The sequence below is a fragment of the Hipposideros armiger genome, unplaced genomic scaffold, assembly GCF_001890085.2.
Source record: "Hipposideros armiger isolate ML-2016 unplaced genomic scaffold, ASM189008v1 scaffold_27, whole genome shotgun sequence".
Lineage (NCBI taxonomy): Eukaryota > Metazoa > Chordata > Mammalia > Chiroptera > Hipposideridae > Hipposideros > Hipposideros armiger.
Window position 1 is genome coordinate 2,725,964 of NW_017731377.1, and position 15,526 is coordinate 2,741,489.

The window sequence follows — 15,526 nt, forward strand, 5'->3', positions numbered from 1 at the left end:
AAAACGACAGCAACTTGTCTGTTCCCCTTTCCCCAATTCCCCAGCACTGTTCCCATCCCCCCAATTCCCCAATAAAAAAAAAATCTAAAAAGAAAATATCAAAGGCATTAGCTTTTTTAATTTTCCAGGTAGTACCATTCCCTTTCAAAATTTTGGTGTGAAAATCAAGAACTACGACCTCATCCAGAAAAGTGAGCACATTCCCATATGCACAAAATATTGCACAAAATTGTATAGGCCTCTGAAGTCCACCTATAGAAGCCTCTCAGAGATACATGAAGCCCAGGTTAAGAACATTTGATCTGGGTCAGAAGATCTAATGTAAAATATGGTGACTGTAGTCAATAACCCTGTACTGTATAATAGAAATTTGATAAGAGAGTAAAATTTAAATGTTCTCAACAACAACAACAAAAAGAGCCTTTGATATAGTCATGGGAGATGAGGAAACTGAGAGGAGACAGAACAAAATAGAGAAAAAAACCATGGAGCTCCAGACTGACCAGTATATGCTGATGGTGTGACTTAGAAAGAATAAAAGAGATCATGTTTGTGAATACAGACTCTCTTGTTCAACCTGTAGCTACTGGGAAAATTTTCCAAAAGATGGTTCCCTTTCTTTCTGCTGATAAAGGAAGGACACATCCATGATGACTCAGGAAAAGAGACTTAGGACTGAAAGAACCCTAAAATTGACACAGAAAGTAAAATCCTTGGAAACCGTGAAAAACAAAACAAAACAAAAAAACAGCATTAGAGTATCTTCTTGCTCCTCCCCACCCCCGCCCCCACCCCCAAAAAACACACTAATATTCTCTAGATGGCTTACCAACAAAGAAAGTAAGCTAATAAGATGGTCTGGGTTTACAGGGCTTATAAAGCAAAGTGGAATACGCAGAGTGGGATGTCTGAGCTCCTTGTAGGCAGTAAGTGCTTCTGTTTCTGTCCCTGCTGCTGAATAAATGATACTTGCAGTGGTAAGAACTGGGTGAAGAGTACAGTCAGCAAATAATAAAATAATAAAATGGGGGCCAGGATAGTCCAAGGGCAGAGCGATCTCTTGCCTGACCATGAGCTAGTGCATGGAGGGAACATACAAGGAAAGTGGAAATCCAACAATTGCCATGCGCTGGAGGTAGCTGGTGAGTCTGTGAAATGCACAGACAAAAAACATACCCTCAGGCTGTCCACGGCCCTGAGCAGCTGAGAAAGCAATTAAGAGAGCCTGTTGTTCAACAAACATACAATTGCAGGTAAAAGAGATGGAATAAAGACATCAAGATGAAAAAGTCAAATGGGAAGGAACTGGGGAGATGCTGGAGAGAAGTAGGGACTACATTCTTTGGGGTGACCCTAGAGAGCAGAACTGGTAGTTAAGAAAGGCCAGGGGGCAGCCCAGTGGTTCAGTTGGTTAAGAGTGCGAGCTCTGAACAACAGGGGCACCGGTTCGATTTCCACATGGGCCAGTGAGCTGCACCTGAGCTGAGCTGCCACTGAGCTGCCAACAGGTGGCAGGATGGCTCAGATGGTGAGAGCATGTGCTCCTAACAACAAAGTTTCTGGTTAGACTCCCACATGGGATGGCCACCCACAACTAAGATTGAACATGGTACCTTGAGCTGAGCTGCCCTGAGCTGCCAACGGGTGGCCAGATGGTGACTGGACTTGGAGCTGAGCTAGCTGTGCCCTCCACAACTAAGATTCAAGGACAACAACTTGGCTGTTCCCCTTCCCCAATTCCCCAATAAAATCTGTAAAAAAAAAAAGAATGGCCAGACCTTTCCTAGGACAATAAGGCTGATCTCAGCTCAACTTTGAAACAACTGGAGTGACCCCAAAATGACTCCTGTATCAGAAATTGCCTTTGGCTGCAAGTAACAGAGAGCCTCCTCCCAAAATGACTTAAACCAGGCAGAAGTGTATGTATTTCTCACATCAAAGAAACCTACAGATACACACTTTCGAGTTGGTACAGAAGCTCCACAATGCCATCAATGTTCCTGGCACCTTCCGTATTTCTGCCCTGTTAGCCTTACTGCTGATTTTCCTCTTCAAGTTGCCTCATCATCACAAGATGGCTGCTTTGGGGCCCTACAATTCGACTGGGATTCATTCCACCTGGTACTAATGGTCTGCTTCCTCAGTCTCTGTGCTCACCAAGACCACCTATCATAGCATCATAGCCAGCCCCTGAGCTCCTGCATGGTCCTGTCCACACTCCATCGCATCCAAGTGGCTCAGGAAAGCTGAACAACAGAGCCTCCTCCAATTGATTTCTCCCAACATACCTGATGAGGTCCTATCCTGAGTGGGAGTGGGGCAAGGGGAGTCCAAAAGGATATCTCCTTTAGAGCTCAGTCATGGGCCTTGGCTGGACAGAAGCCCTTTGCTGCTGGAGTGTCTCTCACCTACTCTAAATATTTCTCCCCCATCACCAGTACTCCTTCACTTGACCCCAAGCTGAGAGTCGAAGAGTGGAGAGCTGGGAACCAGAGCCCTGTCTTGCTTTCTTCCAGCTCCACGCCATTCTCTTCGCCACTCATCCACATACCAAGCAGGAGGAAAGGGGAAAGGCAGAGGCACTTACCGAGTTAGCCCCATGGAACGTTGACCTGACACTTTCATCTGACAACTTCTATCCATATCCCACTGTGGAACTTACTTACACGACCATCGCTATCTACACGGGAGCTGGAAATGACCACAGCAGGAGGTGGGAGATGAGGGATGGCGGCGATGACCACTCTGGGCCATCACTAGCATTCAAATGGAAAAAGTGGTATAAAATTTGAGGACTATAAAGAACAAACCAAGAGAAAACTTCAAGACAAATTCTGGAGAATGGAGCGTTTTGCTTTTGGTGTGTTTCCCAGGAGAAGAAATCCCCATCTATAGGGTAGCAGTGTAGGTCAGAGGAAAGACCTCTGCACTGTCAGACTGGCAGCCTCCAAAATGGGCCTGGCCGCTGCCTAGCTCTAGGACTGTGGGCAAATCACTTTCCACCTCTGGGCTTCAGTTTTCCATTAGTACAATGGCCTCTAAGTTAATTTCCAAACCGCAAATCCAGTGGTTCTCAACATCATCCTGTTTCTGAAAAAAGGAGCTCTCCTGGGCATGATGGTCTTGAGAAATACAAGGTGTGCAGAGATGGGTGTTGGCAAGGTTCTCTCCAGCATGTACAATGGGAAGAAGTAATCAGAACGACGACCCAGAGAGAAGTGAGTGAGGCGAGGTCAGGGGCATCACCAAATAAGATTTAAAACCTTTCCAGGACTGACAAGTCGTTGGTGGAAGTGGCATGTGGGCCACACCAAGCATGCCACACAAAGACGGTCAGAAGAGTCAGGTGTTTGCCCAAATAAGAGACAATATTAAGCATGCCAACTAAGGTTGGAATCCCTGGAACAGAAAATGGCCTCTAACAAACAATGATAGAAGTTGTTTATGATGCAACGCTGGCCAAGATGATAAGCATAAAAACACTGTAAAAGAAAAAAAAAAGCCCAAAGCATCTCAGAGTGTGATGAGGCCGCCAGGAGTAAAGGATCATAGAAAGAATTGCATGGAGGCCATGTTCTGTGACATAATAAGCCTTTAGTTACTGATGGGTCAATACCTGGCTATATGCAGAGGGACTCAAAGGTACAGCTCTACCCCTGGCCTCAGGGGGATTATGGTCCAGCTAGGAGGATAGAGTCGGGGAGATCAGGGTGGCTGGAAGAAGGACTGTTCCTTGGATATGCAGTAGAATCACCTAGTAGAGTAATCTGCTTGGGCTGCCATAACAAATACCACAGATTGGTGGCTTATAACAGACATATTTTCTCATAGTTCTGGAGGCTAGAAGTCTAAGATCAAGGCATCAGCAGGTTGTTTTTCCTGAGGCCATTCTCCTTGGCTTCCAGATGACTAATTTCCCTGTGTCTTCACATGGTTTTCCCCTCTGTGTGTGTCTGTGTCCTAATCTCTTCTTATTTAGACAGTCATTTTAGATTAGGGCCCATCTTAATTAATTACCTCTTTAAAGGTCCTACGTCTGAATACAGTCACATTCTGAAGCACTGGGGCTTGGAGATTAGGACTTCAATGTATGAATGTGACCGGATAGGGTGGGGGCAGGCGGCACAAGGACACAACTCAGCCTGTAACTCCTGGAAAGCTTTTGAAAGTACTGACACCCAAACTCCACCTTCAGAAATTCATAGCCTTTGGTTTGGCCTGAGGCCCAAACAATATTTTAGTATTTTTTAAATGTTTTCAGCTTCTTTTAAAAGTTCTCAGCTGATTCTCAGCCAGTGTTGAAAGCCACTGAGGAAAAGCAATACCCAGACACAACTGGATGCCAATTGCATGCCAACCTGCATAATGTTAAGTCTAAGTCCAACACAGGTTCGTAAAAGGAGAGACATTGCAGCCAGAGAATTTGACCAAGGCTTCCCAGTGGGCCCTTGGGGGATGGGAAGGTGTGCATTAATAGAGCAAGGTGGGCCCGCAGCAACTTTGGGAGTGGAACCTTGCTTGATGGAACGAATGCCTGACTCTCAGGAGTGATGGCATTGCCTGGTTTGGGGAAGAAAGGGTTATATAAAACAGCCACCAAAGTCGGGAGCCATGGTGGACTTCTGAGCAGGAGTATGATGTCATAAAAGTGGTGATCACCCAAGATGAACCAGCAGGATGGATGGAGGGCCTGTGGAGAGTAACATCCAGGTAGGGATATTGTCATAGCAACAGTAACTACACATGAGTGCATGCACACGCGCACACACACACACACACACACACACACGCAAGAGAGGGCACTTGTTCAAAATACATAATGAGTTTATAACCACAGCTCAGCAAGATTTCACAAAGCCTAAAGAACCCTTAACTATACATAAGAAATCATACAGTATATAATCTTTTATATGGTTTAAAACAGGCATAATGAATCTATGCGGTTACAGGAGAGGACAATGGTTCTATTCATGCGGGAGGGAGGGACTCAAGATTGGAAGCATGCATAAGGCTGGCTAAGCTACAAGGAGAGGAGACGCTGGGAAACCCCACCGAACAAAGAAGCCCGAGGCCTGGCGCAGCTCCAGGGTTTGTTTGTCCCTTGGCCTCCCGGTCATGAGTGACAGGCCAGGCTCAGTGGGCCTTCGGACTGCAAATGCTGCCTTCCCCTCCCCCAGCTCTGGCCTCGATCTGTTGATGAAGGCTGGTTGAAGGCAGAAAAGAAATGGTCCACTCTTGATGAAATAAGAACCAAGGAGGACCGGCCCTTAAAGATTCTGTACCACCATGGGGACAATATGATGACCGCATGTGTCTGGATTCAAAAACAGGAAGGTGGGGAACCAGCCCAGCGCAGAGTTGGACTCATTCCATGGAAGCAGAATGACTAACTCCAAACTCTGCTTTCTCTGACACTTACAGTGGCCTCCGTGAGCGAGCAGAGCGGCTCGTTTCCTTGAGAATGTTTTTGTCATTTTGTCATCATCCTTCACACAGTGGAAGATGGTGGGGGAGGGGGCCTGCAAGGGGCCACCAGAGGTCAGGTCCTGTTGGGAAAGGAAAGAGAGCAAAGATGGGGACAGACCTAGCCCCAGGAGGAGGCAGAGGGGTGCAGGCTGCAAGGGTCTTGTTTTCACGGTCCCAGCACTGTGTTAGTCAGGGTTGTCCAGAGCATGAAAACCAATAAGATATATAGAAAGATAGATACATAGAAAGAGATTTATGATGAGGGGCTGACCCATGTGGTTATGGAGGCTGAGAGGTTCAGATCTGCCCTCTGCAGACTGGAGGCCCAGGAGAGCCGGTGGTATAATTCAGTCAGAGTCCAAAAGCTGGAGGACCAGGGAGCCGATGCTATAAGTCCTAGTGGAGTCTGAAGGCCAGATAACCAGGACCACTGATGTCCAGGGACCAAAGAAGATGAAAGTCTCGGCTCAAAAAGACAGAGAATGTTTCCTTCCTCTACCGTTTTGTTCTATTCAGGCCCTCAATGAATGAGATGATGCCCACCCGCATTGGTGAGGACTCCAATGTATTTATTCAGTTTACTGATTCAAATGCTAATCTCTCCCAGAAACACCCTCACAGACACACCAGAAATAATGCATTACCTGTATTACCAGCTGTCTGGGCACCTCTTAACCCAGTCAAGTTGACACATAAAATTAACCATCACACGCTGATTCTAACAAAGGCCGTAAAAAATAACCTGGGGTAACCACAGGGTATAATCATGGCAGGAAATCCCTGTTTCCCCCGTTTAGGTTTAGTTACAACTGACTAGCACCCTACTCTATGACCTTTCATCGGGTTGGTGACAGAATGTTCTATTCAGCCTTTTCTCCTTTGGGAAATGGATGGAAGAAGTTTGTCTGTAATGTATGGATGTAGAAGAGACTGCAAAGAGACAGACCTGGAATCTCGAGCTTACCGGGCACAGTGGGGATAATAGTGTTTATCAGGAAGTCTGAGATAATGGTTACAAAGCACCCAGCACATAGTAGGACATCAATAAAAATTTGGTCTCCCTTTTAACATATTGGTAAACAATCAGGTTTTGGCTACCCAATTTATTTATTTATGTGGTTACCTCCACCTGAAATCTCATTCTGATTTCCTCTTTCTCCCTTGAACTCTTGTAGCATTTTATCTCTTCCTCTCATTCTCATGCCGATTATATAACTGCCCTCCGTGTTCACAGCTTATTTCTTCCACTATACTAGGAGACGGTTGGGGGTGAGAACTAGGCCATATATTTTGGGGTCCCTAGTATGAAGCACAGTGCACAACACATAGTAGGTGCTCAGGAAATGTTTGTTGAGTGCCTAAATGAGTAAATGGATGAAAATTCCTTGGAGAAATGGCTACATGATTCTCAGTCTGAGGTTAACCTGATATAGGGTCAACGGAGTCAACGTTAGGATTTAAAAGCATTTGAGGACCCTTTGATGGTCTGACACTATTTGGAACCCAAAATGACCTACCCTTTGAGCCCATCCATCAGAGTCGTTAGTTTCTACTCACTCCTCCTTCGGCTGAGACTGTGGTGTATAACGAGTGGTATCCCAGCCACTTATCTATTATGGTGGGCTGGACCTCCCAGAAGCTTAGGGCCTAGAGCCATTGAACCTAGGAGTCACTGTGAGAGTGAGGGTCAGCGTCTGATGGTACCCACTTGTGTCAGTCATGGTCCCCGAGGAAAGCCAAAGGGTTAATTGAAGAGAGTTGAGAGAAGGAACATGGGTAGAGTTATGACACTCTGTGTCCAACAAGAGATGGTGATGTGCCTAGGAGATAGCAACAGGGGGAAGCTCTTATTCCCCCTGTGCCTGAAGGTGTGAGGACAGGAAATAGCATTGCTGACCAGTGAAAACTGAAGACACAGGCCACCCAATGGCCTTGGGCAGAGGAATGTAGACATTGACAAAGTTGTGGCCTGACAGGGGATGGGGAAACAAATGCCCCAGCTTCCCTGTCCTTTCACCCCCTGATCCCCTGTTGGTGCCTCCCATTGGCAAACCCAACAAGGAGCTACAGGGCGAAGGAGACTGTGAGGCAATCCATAGAGATCAAACTCCTAGGTCAAAGGACGAAGAATAGATCTAGATGGGCAGATGGGTACTGAAAAAACCAAACACCCCAAATGAGATCTGCTTCTAGCCAAAGGAAACCCTGAGCAGGGGCACCAGTAACAACCCTGAAACCTTGAGTACATTTCAGCTCCATAAACACTCTCCACATCCCTACTATGTGCCAGGCAGTGGGGAATCATATGCCTACTCAGAGTTGCTCATAGTCCTGGGACTTTTTATCCTTCTTGGATCTGGTGTCAACGAAGAGAACCTGGAGGGTCCCAAACCTCCAGTCTATGACCCAAGTTACCCCTGAAAGTTGTCCAGACCTATAACAAAATCATATGAATTTCAGTAACTACTAATTCATGGTGGGTCACTGTTACAGGCATTTTCATATTATTGTATGCAATCCCCACATGATCCCATGAGGGATATGAAAACTAATATCCCTCTCCACCCTCCCCACGTTTTTTTCAGGTGAGAAAACTGATTAAAACTGTGAGGGGAACCCAGGCTTCATGGCTCTAAAAACTCTACTCTTTCTCTTTGTCTGTGAAGCAGGGTGGCTGAGGGCCTGACCAGGCTCCCAAATTCACCCTGCTCCCCAACTGTGGGTCTGAGGTGGCCTCAACCTCCTGAAGCAGAGCAGACAGGGCTCAGAGGGTCAGGTTGGACCACATCACACTTGTCTGAGCAGGAAGAGAGGTGATGAGGGCATGAAATGGGGTGGGGTATGCATGCCACAGAGCACCTGCCGAGGGGAGAAGGTGCCTTTGTCTCCCCTGTGACACAACCCCACTCACTCGCCTCCTACATGAGCTCAACCACATATCCACTCCTCTCTTCTGAAAACAGTTTAGAATACATGCTTTCCCAGGATCCAAGAAGGAGGAGGGACCATGGCCGTGCGCAAGAGCAACAAGATGCTCGACACATGGACCACCAGGACAAGATGCATCCTATAGGACAACCTCACCCTCACTGGCACCTGTGATGCTTCTACAAACAGATGAGCTAATCCTCTGTGATTGTGACAAGTTAAGGAAGATCAAACCAAGGAAGGCAAAACTGCCAGAGTGTAGAAAGCGGGTATTGGGTCTGCTGTTGCTACATGGCGGAAATTTGGTTTCCATGGCTGTCCAGGGCCACCCCAAAGTTACTGGCATTGCTTGGGTACTCCATGCTGGAACTGAAGAAGGGTCTAGGCTTGGCAGAGCAGCTGGCAGAAGAGTACCAAGTTTTGGGCTCTTGCTGGATTAGGAGGCCACACCCAAGGAGTTAGGGGACATCCCAACAGAAATGGAATCTACAGGCATGGTTCCTCCAGCATTACTGGCGCCCCACATAGAACCCACCAGGCCAAGGACCCCACTCCACCTGTGGGCAGAGCAAATCCACCTCCAGGACTTATGGCTTTTCTATCTGGTGTGAGCCTACCAACCTCAACCAGGATTCCCCCTCCTCAAGGGACCCCAATAGGCACGGCCTCCCCGGTCTCCTTGGGACCCTCCTCACCAGGCATCAGGGGCTCACCTCCCTCAGGAATGCATCCACTCAGGCCCAAGGTAGTGTTGAGTCTTCTTAGTCACATTTTTCCTGCCATGCCTGGGTGAAAGGGTATACAGTGTTGGTGGGCTTTTTGTCTCCTTTTTGCTATATTAACATGGACCAATAATAATTAATTCACAGATCACTTGAACTGGGGGTGAGATGGGAGGCACAAGAAAAGGCTTGGGAGTCAGAAGACTGGGTCTTCATCCTAATTGTACCTTTAAGGAAGTCACTTTGCCTTACTGAGAAAAGTGGGGGAGGGGATGGAGACCCAGGTACTTTCCAGGTGACCCTTGAGCCTCACTAGCCCAGGATTCCAGTACCTCCTCAGAGGAGCTCCTTCTGGGCCACCAGCTACCCCCCAAGTTAGTCTCTGGGCCTTCTTCACCTTATCCAAACCCAGCCATGGAGACCCTATGCCTCATGTACCTTCTGTTCTCTCTTGGATGCCCTAAAAGGCCATAATTAATAAAGCTCATGTTGTTGTATGAGACCAATTCACTCCACCATTACCTACTGCATACCTAAATCCTGGGCATTTGCAGGAAAGAAGAGTTCTTTATTGCTGTACTCTGGGAGAAACTATGAAACAGAGAAAGGGAAAACCCTTTGATTTAAACACTAACAGTGTCCTACTTCTTCCTCTCTTCTCTTCCCTTCCCCTCCCTGCCCAGAGCTGCTGGTGAGGGCGATAGGGTGCTTGCAGAGGAGACGGAGGAGGCAGGACGTCTTTGTACTGTTCTTACAACTTTTCAGTAGGCTTGGAAGTACTTCAAAACAAACATTAGTTACTTTAAAAGCATGAATACTCGGGACTCAAGATCAGATGGAGGCCGGTGGGTGGACGCTTGGGGGCAGCAGGCACAAGAAGAGCCCTAGGTCCAGCCATCACGTTGACCCGTGGACAAAACCATCCCCACTGAAGAGGCCAACACAGGCCGAGATGAGGCTGGGAGATGCGGGCTTGGGCTCCTGTCTAGCTCTGCCACTAACTCCATCATTTATTCAGCAGCTCTTTGTGGATGACCTCGCTTCAGCCAGGTGCGGTGTGGAAAGCTATGTGAATGTGTATGACTTACTTTACCTCTTTGGGCCTCAGTTTCCTCATCGGTAAAATGAAGGATTTGGACTCAGTGATGCCATGGGTCCTTCCAATGCTTAACGTTCCTGAGTCTGTAACAAAGGCTGCAGGACACCTCATGTCTGGGCATGGAAAAGGGGCTCTGAGGGCATTCAAGTTAGATGAAGGCTTGCTTTGTCCAGCATGAAGATGGCAACAGAAAGCAAAGGGAGGAGGAGCAAGTTTGAAGTCAGCCAGACCTCCTCAAAGCCCCAATGTAAAAAGCCTTGACCTTGGACCCATGAATGGCCCTGTCTGAGCCTGGTCACCACTCCTGTGATGTCTCCTAAAATGGAGACATCAACACCTGCCCTGCAGGGTTGTGGTGGGGATTACCTGCGTCCTTCCTGCACAGTAAGTGCCTTCCTCCTTCCCCTTCCCCCTCGAATGGCATCTCAGGGCCCCCGCCAGCCCCAGGAGCCTGCTTCATAATGACCTCCTTGGATGAAAGGCGCTGGGGCAACAGGAAGGACTGTTGTTTTAACTGCTCTGCGTTTCCTCCCTTTGTCTCTGACATTATAAACAAGCTTATTCCCCAAAGCCACATCTGATAATCCAGCTGCAGGAGGTCAGCGGTCAAGCAATCAGAAATGCTCTTAGCTGGGATTAGGTAATTCAGAGCTGGGCCTAATGCCCACAGCAGATCGGAACCAACCCATCCTCACTGTCACTGAGGCTGCCTGGGTGCAGATGTCCCTCGGGAAGCTGCCAGATGCCCAGGTGAATGAGAGTGAACAGGATGAGGGTCTACCTGTTTTCATGGACCCCTGAGACAGCTCCCCAGCTGACCCAGCCCTAGGACCTGATAAAGTCCATGATAAAGGCCCTGTTTGGGGAAGTTCTTTGCAGTACACAAAGCACTTTCACTCACTCCCAGCTGATCCTACAGCAACCTTGTAAAGCAGACAGACAGGTAGAGATTTAGGGCACAGGGCCATGAGGGCCAGAGAGGAGAAAGGACTGCTCAGGGCCCACAGAGCAGGTAAGCAGAGCACAGAGCCTTCTGGGTCAGGTTTCTGGACCCAAACTTAACGCTCAGTCAGAAGCATCAGCTTAACATTCCCCCACCATCCAGGCTTGTCACAGACTCTGCTGAGGGACAGGGCCTCTTGCCCCCAAGTAGAGCCCGCGGTCTCCTTCAGCATTTATCTAATACACTGAGATCAAGCCAATTAGATGATAAATGTAATGAACCCTTACTGTGTGTGATGTTATGTGGGGACCAGAAGACACTTCTAGGTCTTTTTGGCATTACATGGAGAAATAAACATAGCAATAAAAATGTAGTCAAAAGAACACCCCCTTTAGTTAGGCAACCCACATGATACATATTAGATGCTCCAGTTAATTGCAACTCAGCTGAGCTTTCCTGCGAGGAAAGAGTTAACGTAGCTGTTATTTGTGGGAACTTATCTCCCACATAGGCTCTTATTTCCCTAAATTGGTTGAGACAGGAGGGGAAAGGGGGGGGGATAGGAAGAGAGAGAGGAAAAATGGATTAGTTTCAAGATCAAAAGATGCTCCAGAGATCTAAAAGGAAATACAAGCTCTGGGGGTGGGGGGATTTTCAGGACTCTGTATCCTTCTGATAAGGAACTAGTTCTTGGGATGGCCCCACCCTCTCGTCTGCAGCCCCAGGGCCAGGTCCCCTCAACAGCAAATGGCAATAGCACCCACTCCTGGAGCTGGTGGCCTGAGAGGCCAGAGCAGCTTAGGAAGTACAGACACAGACCCAGGGAATATGCTCTAAATCCACAACATGAAAGAACAATTGGAAATTACCTGCTTTGTAATATTTTGTTAGTTTCAGGTATGGCTACATGGATTAAATATGTTAACACAAAAATATTGGCTAAGATTGTCTATGCAAATTAAACACACATGCAAACACATTTGCATGCACAGACACTTGGGAAGGATGAAGTAGGAACATTCCATGGATGCTGGGGACTTAAACAGGGATTGAGTGTTTCACATGGAAAAAAATTAAAGGAAGAATTGCAATAATTCATTCCCTTGATTTTTTTTTTTCTCACAAAATTAGATTCGAATTTCTGCTCAATTGTTTGAGGGTTGGCATTGTTGGGAGCAGAGCTGTGGACAAATAAGGGAGCTCATTAGATAGAAGGACACAGGTAAACCCATTAGCTGCTCAGCAGATTAATGGAGGAGCTACAGCTGGACAGCAGGGGCCAGGCGTTCTTGCCTCTGCTCTCTGATGGAGCAAGCACGTATTATATCTGTTAAGGCCCTTTGCTCACCCTCAGTTCTGGTCTTTGTAACTCCATCATCAGAGGGAAAGGCAAGGCAGGAAGGAGAGAGCAGACAGACAGACAGGACATGCGGACATTGTATAATCTAAGATTCAAGTAATACAGTGGTGTTAACCTGCCCCACCTTTTTCACTTTGTTTCCTGCTGATGCGTTCAATTTATTTAATAAACCACACTATTTGAGCATTTTTTCATGAGTCTTTCTGTTTTATGACCCCAGGGAAGGCTTGGTTGAGCTGTACTTAGACTACCCGTGCATCAAGGTATTCCCAACCATTCTGAATGATGAATGGCATTTCACTTCACAAAGGTGGAATAAAAAGCATTTCAAGTGGAAGAAACATCACGAGCAAAGGCCCTGGGATCTTTCCCTCCTTTTAGGGGATATTGTTGGCAGAATGGTGCTTGGGATGTATTTATTATAGGGTGCTGAATGGTCACGATTTTTGTTTATTTGTCTTTTGGTTCTACTTTATTCTAGTTGAAAATAAAACAAAAAAAACCAGAGCTACCTTATAATGACAACGTCAGAATGGAAACTGGCAGATTTTAGAGGAAGGTTGACAGGAGCCTTAGGAGCCAGTGCCTAGGAAGTAGAGCTGCATGACCCAAATGCTTAACTCTGTCCCTTTGAACCTAGCAATAACACTATTGTGACAGTGAGGCCTCATATATCTCACATAGTTGGAGAATCAGCCATTTGACAAAAGTCAACTTTCCAGGTAATGAAAGTTTTATGTCATAAAATACCAGGATGTTTTTCTAGGCCATATATCATTCTACAAAAATTTTTGAAGAATTTGTAAGTAGGAAAGAGATGGTGTTATCATATTAACCTACAAAATAAAATACAACATTTTTCACACAATATGTAACAGACGCAATGCCATGGCTCACCAAATCCTGTGTTACGTTCCTCTTTCTTAGTATATGACCACACTATCAGTCCCCTGCAGTTAGGTGGGCCATGTGACCAGTTGCTGCCAATAAAACGTGGACAGACATGACATGTAGCGTCATATGCTGAGGCAATGAGTTTGGAGACTTCGTGTTGGAACAGCAGGACCAATTAAAGCAGCTTGGATCCTTGAGTCACCACCTGTAGGACAATAGCCCCTAAGGGTTGCCTGGATTGACAATGATCCCTGTAAGTGAGAAATAAATTTCTTTTGACCTAAGCCACTGAGGTTTGTCACTGCAGCATAACCTAGCCTGTCCACACTAATACATATTATAAACATGAGAACAACAAAAATTTTAAAATATGTATTTTTTTAAATGCATACAGAAAACACTCCAAAGTGTTTATAGTGCTGTTTTTTAGATGATGATACCTACAGGTAATTATTTTTTTAAACATTTTTTATATATTTTCAATATTCTGTAATGTAATATATTACTTTAAGTGGGAAAAAAATAGTTTTCTTTTAAAAGCCCCAAAAGTTGTTATCAGAGGCATAGACGCACAAATGAATAGAACATGACAAAGAACACAAAAATAGTCTCACAGAAACATAGTCAACTAATTTTGACAAAGATGCAAAATGAAAAAAGATAGCTTTCTCAAAAAATTGGTACTAGAGCAACTGGACATCTATAGTAAATATATATATATATATATATATATATATATATATATATATATATATATAAACCTCAACCTCATATTTTATACAAAAATTAACTCAAAATGAATCACATACTTACAAATAAAACAAAAAACTTTTAGAAAAAAAACATAGAAGAAAATTGTCAGGATCTAGGGCTAGATGAAAGTTCTGAAACTCAAACACATGATCCAGAAAAAAAACAACACTGGTTAAATTAGAACTTATAAAAATCTAAAACTCTTGTTCTACAAAAGACCCTGTTAAGAGGATGAAAGAAAAGCTACAGAGTGGGAGAAAAAAATTACAAACCACATCTCCAGCAAAGAATTAGTATCTAGAATGCATAAAGAAATCTCAAGACACAAGAGGGAACAAAGAATCCATTTAGAAAATGGGCAGATATGAATGGCAAATAAGCATGTTTTGAAAAGATGTTCGGGAGCCGGCCGAGTGGCTCAGGAGGTTAAGAGCTCTCTCAAGAGTGTGAGCTCTGGGGCCGGCCGAGTGGTGCATTGGTTAAGAGCTGGCTTGGGATGCCAGAGGGCCCCGGTTCGGATCCCACATAGGAGGGCCAGTGACATTGCCCTCCACAGCTAAGATGCTGAACAACAGCTCAACCTGGAGCTGGGCTGCCATGAGTCGCCGGCGACGGCGTGGGCTGCAGTCCCTGTGGCAGTGGATTGCCTTGGGCTACCGTGTGTGGCCAGCAGCCAGCGTGAGCGGCCAGCAGCCGCAGTGAGCGGCCGTCCAGAAGCCGGCGACTGATCTGCCTCGCCTGAGAAGAGCGCAATGATGGTGCCAACTTGGGCCAGTGAAGCAACATCCTCCACAACTGGACTGAAGAACAACAACAAAAAAAAAACGACAGCAACTTGTCTGTTCCCCTTTCCCCAATTCCCCAGCACTGTTCCCATCCCCCCAATTCCCCAATAGAAATTTTTTAAAAAAAAGAGTGTGAGCTCTGAGCAACAGGGTCGCGGGTTCGACTCCTGGCCTGAGCTGAGCTGCCGCTGAGCTGCCAACAGGTGGCAGGATGGCTCAGCTTGAAAGAAAGAGAGAGAGAGAGAGAGAGAGAGGGAGAGAAAGAAAAGATGTTCAACATCGTTAACTATTGGGAAATACAAATTAAAATCACAACGATTTTACCTACTTATCAGAATGACTAAAATAAAAAATAGTGAACCCATCAAGCGCTGGCGAGACTGTGGAGAAGCTGTCACTCACACACTGCTGGTGGGAATGTAAAATTGTACAGACAGTTTGGAGTTTTCTAATAAAACTAAACCTGTAACTATCGTAAAACCCAGCAATTGCTCTCTTGGACATTTATCCAAGAGAAATGAAAACTTTGGTTCATACAAAAACCTGTACACAAGTTTATTCTTAATATTCAAAGAC

The 15,526-nt window shown here is 46.0% G+C and overlaps 1 protein-coding gene across 12 annotated transcripts in view; it reads right to left on the reverse strand.

Annotated features, from left to right (window-relative positions):
- The window catches only part of RP1L1 (RP1 like 1), a 46,659-nt gene that overhangs the window by 19,505 nt on the left and 11,628 nt on the right, over positions 1–15,526 (reverse strand). For 8 of the 12 annotated variants that reach the window (XM_019636221.1, XM_019636219.1, XM_019636218.1 and 5 more), the window contains exons 2-3: positions 9,108–9,179; positions 5,420–5,546 (exon numbers count right to left, since the gene is read on the reverse strand). The exons of 2 other annotated variants lie outside the window; for them this stretch is intronic. The gene's annotated coding sequence lies outside the window, so the exon portion shown is untranslated. Of the gene's footprint in view, positions 1–5,419; positions 5,547–9,107; positions 9,180–13,415; positions 13,434–15,526 lie in introns of those variants that run through there. 2 more of the 12 variants (XM_019636211.1, XM_019636212.1) reach the window with 2 other exon arrangements.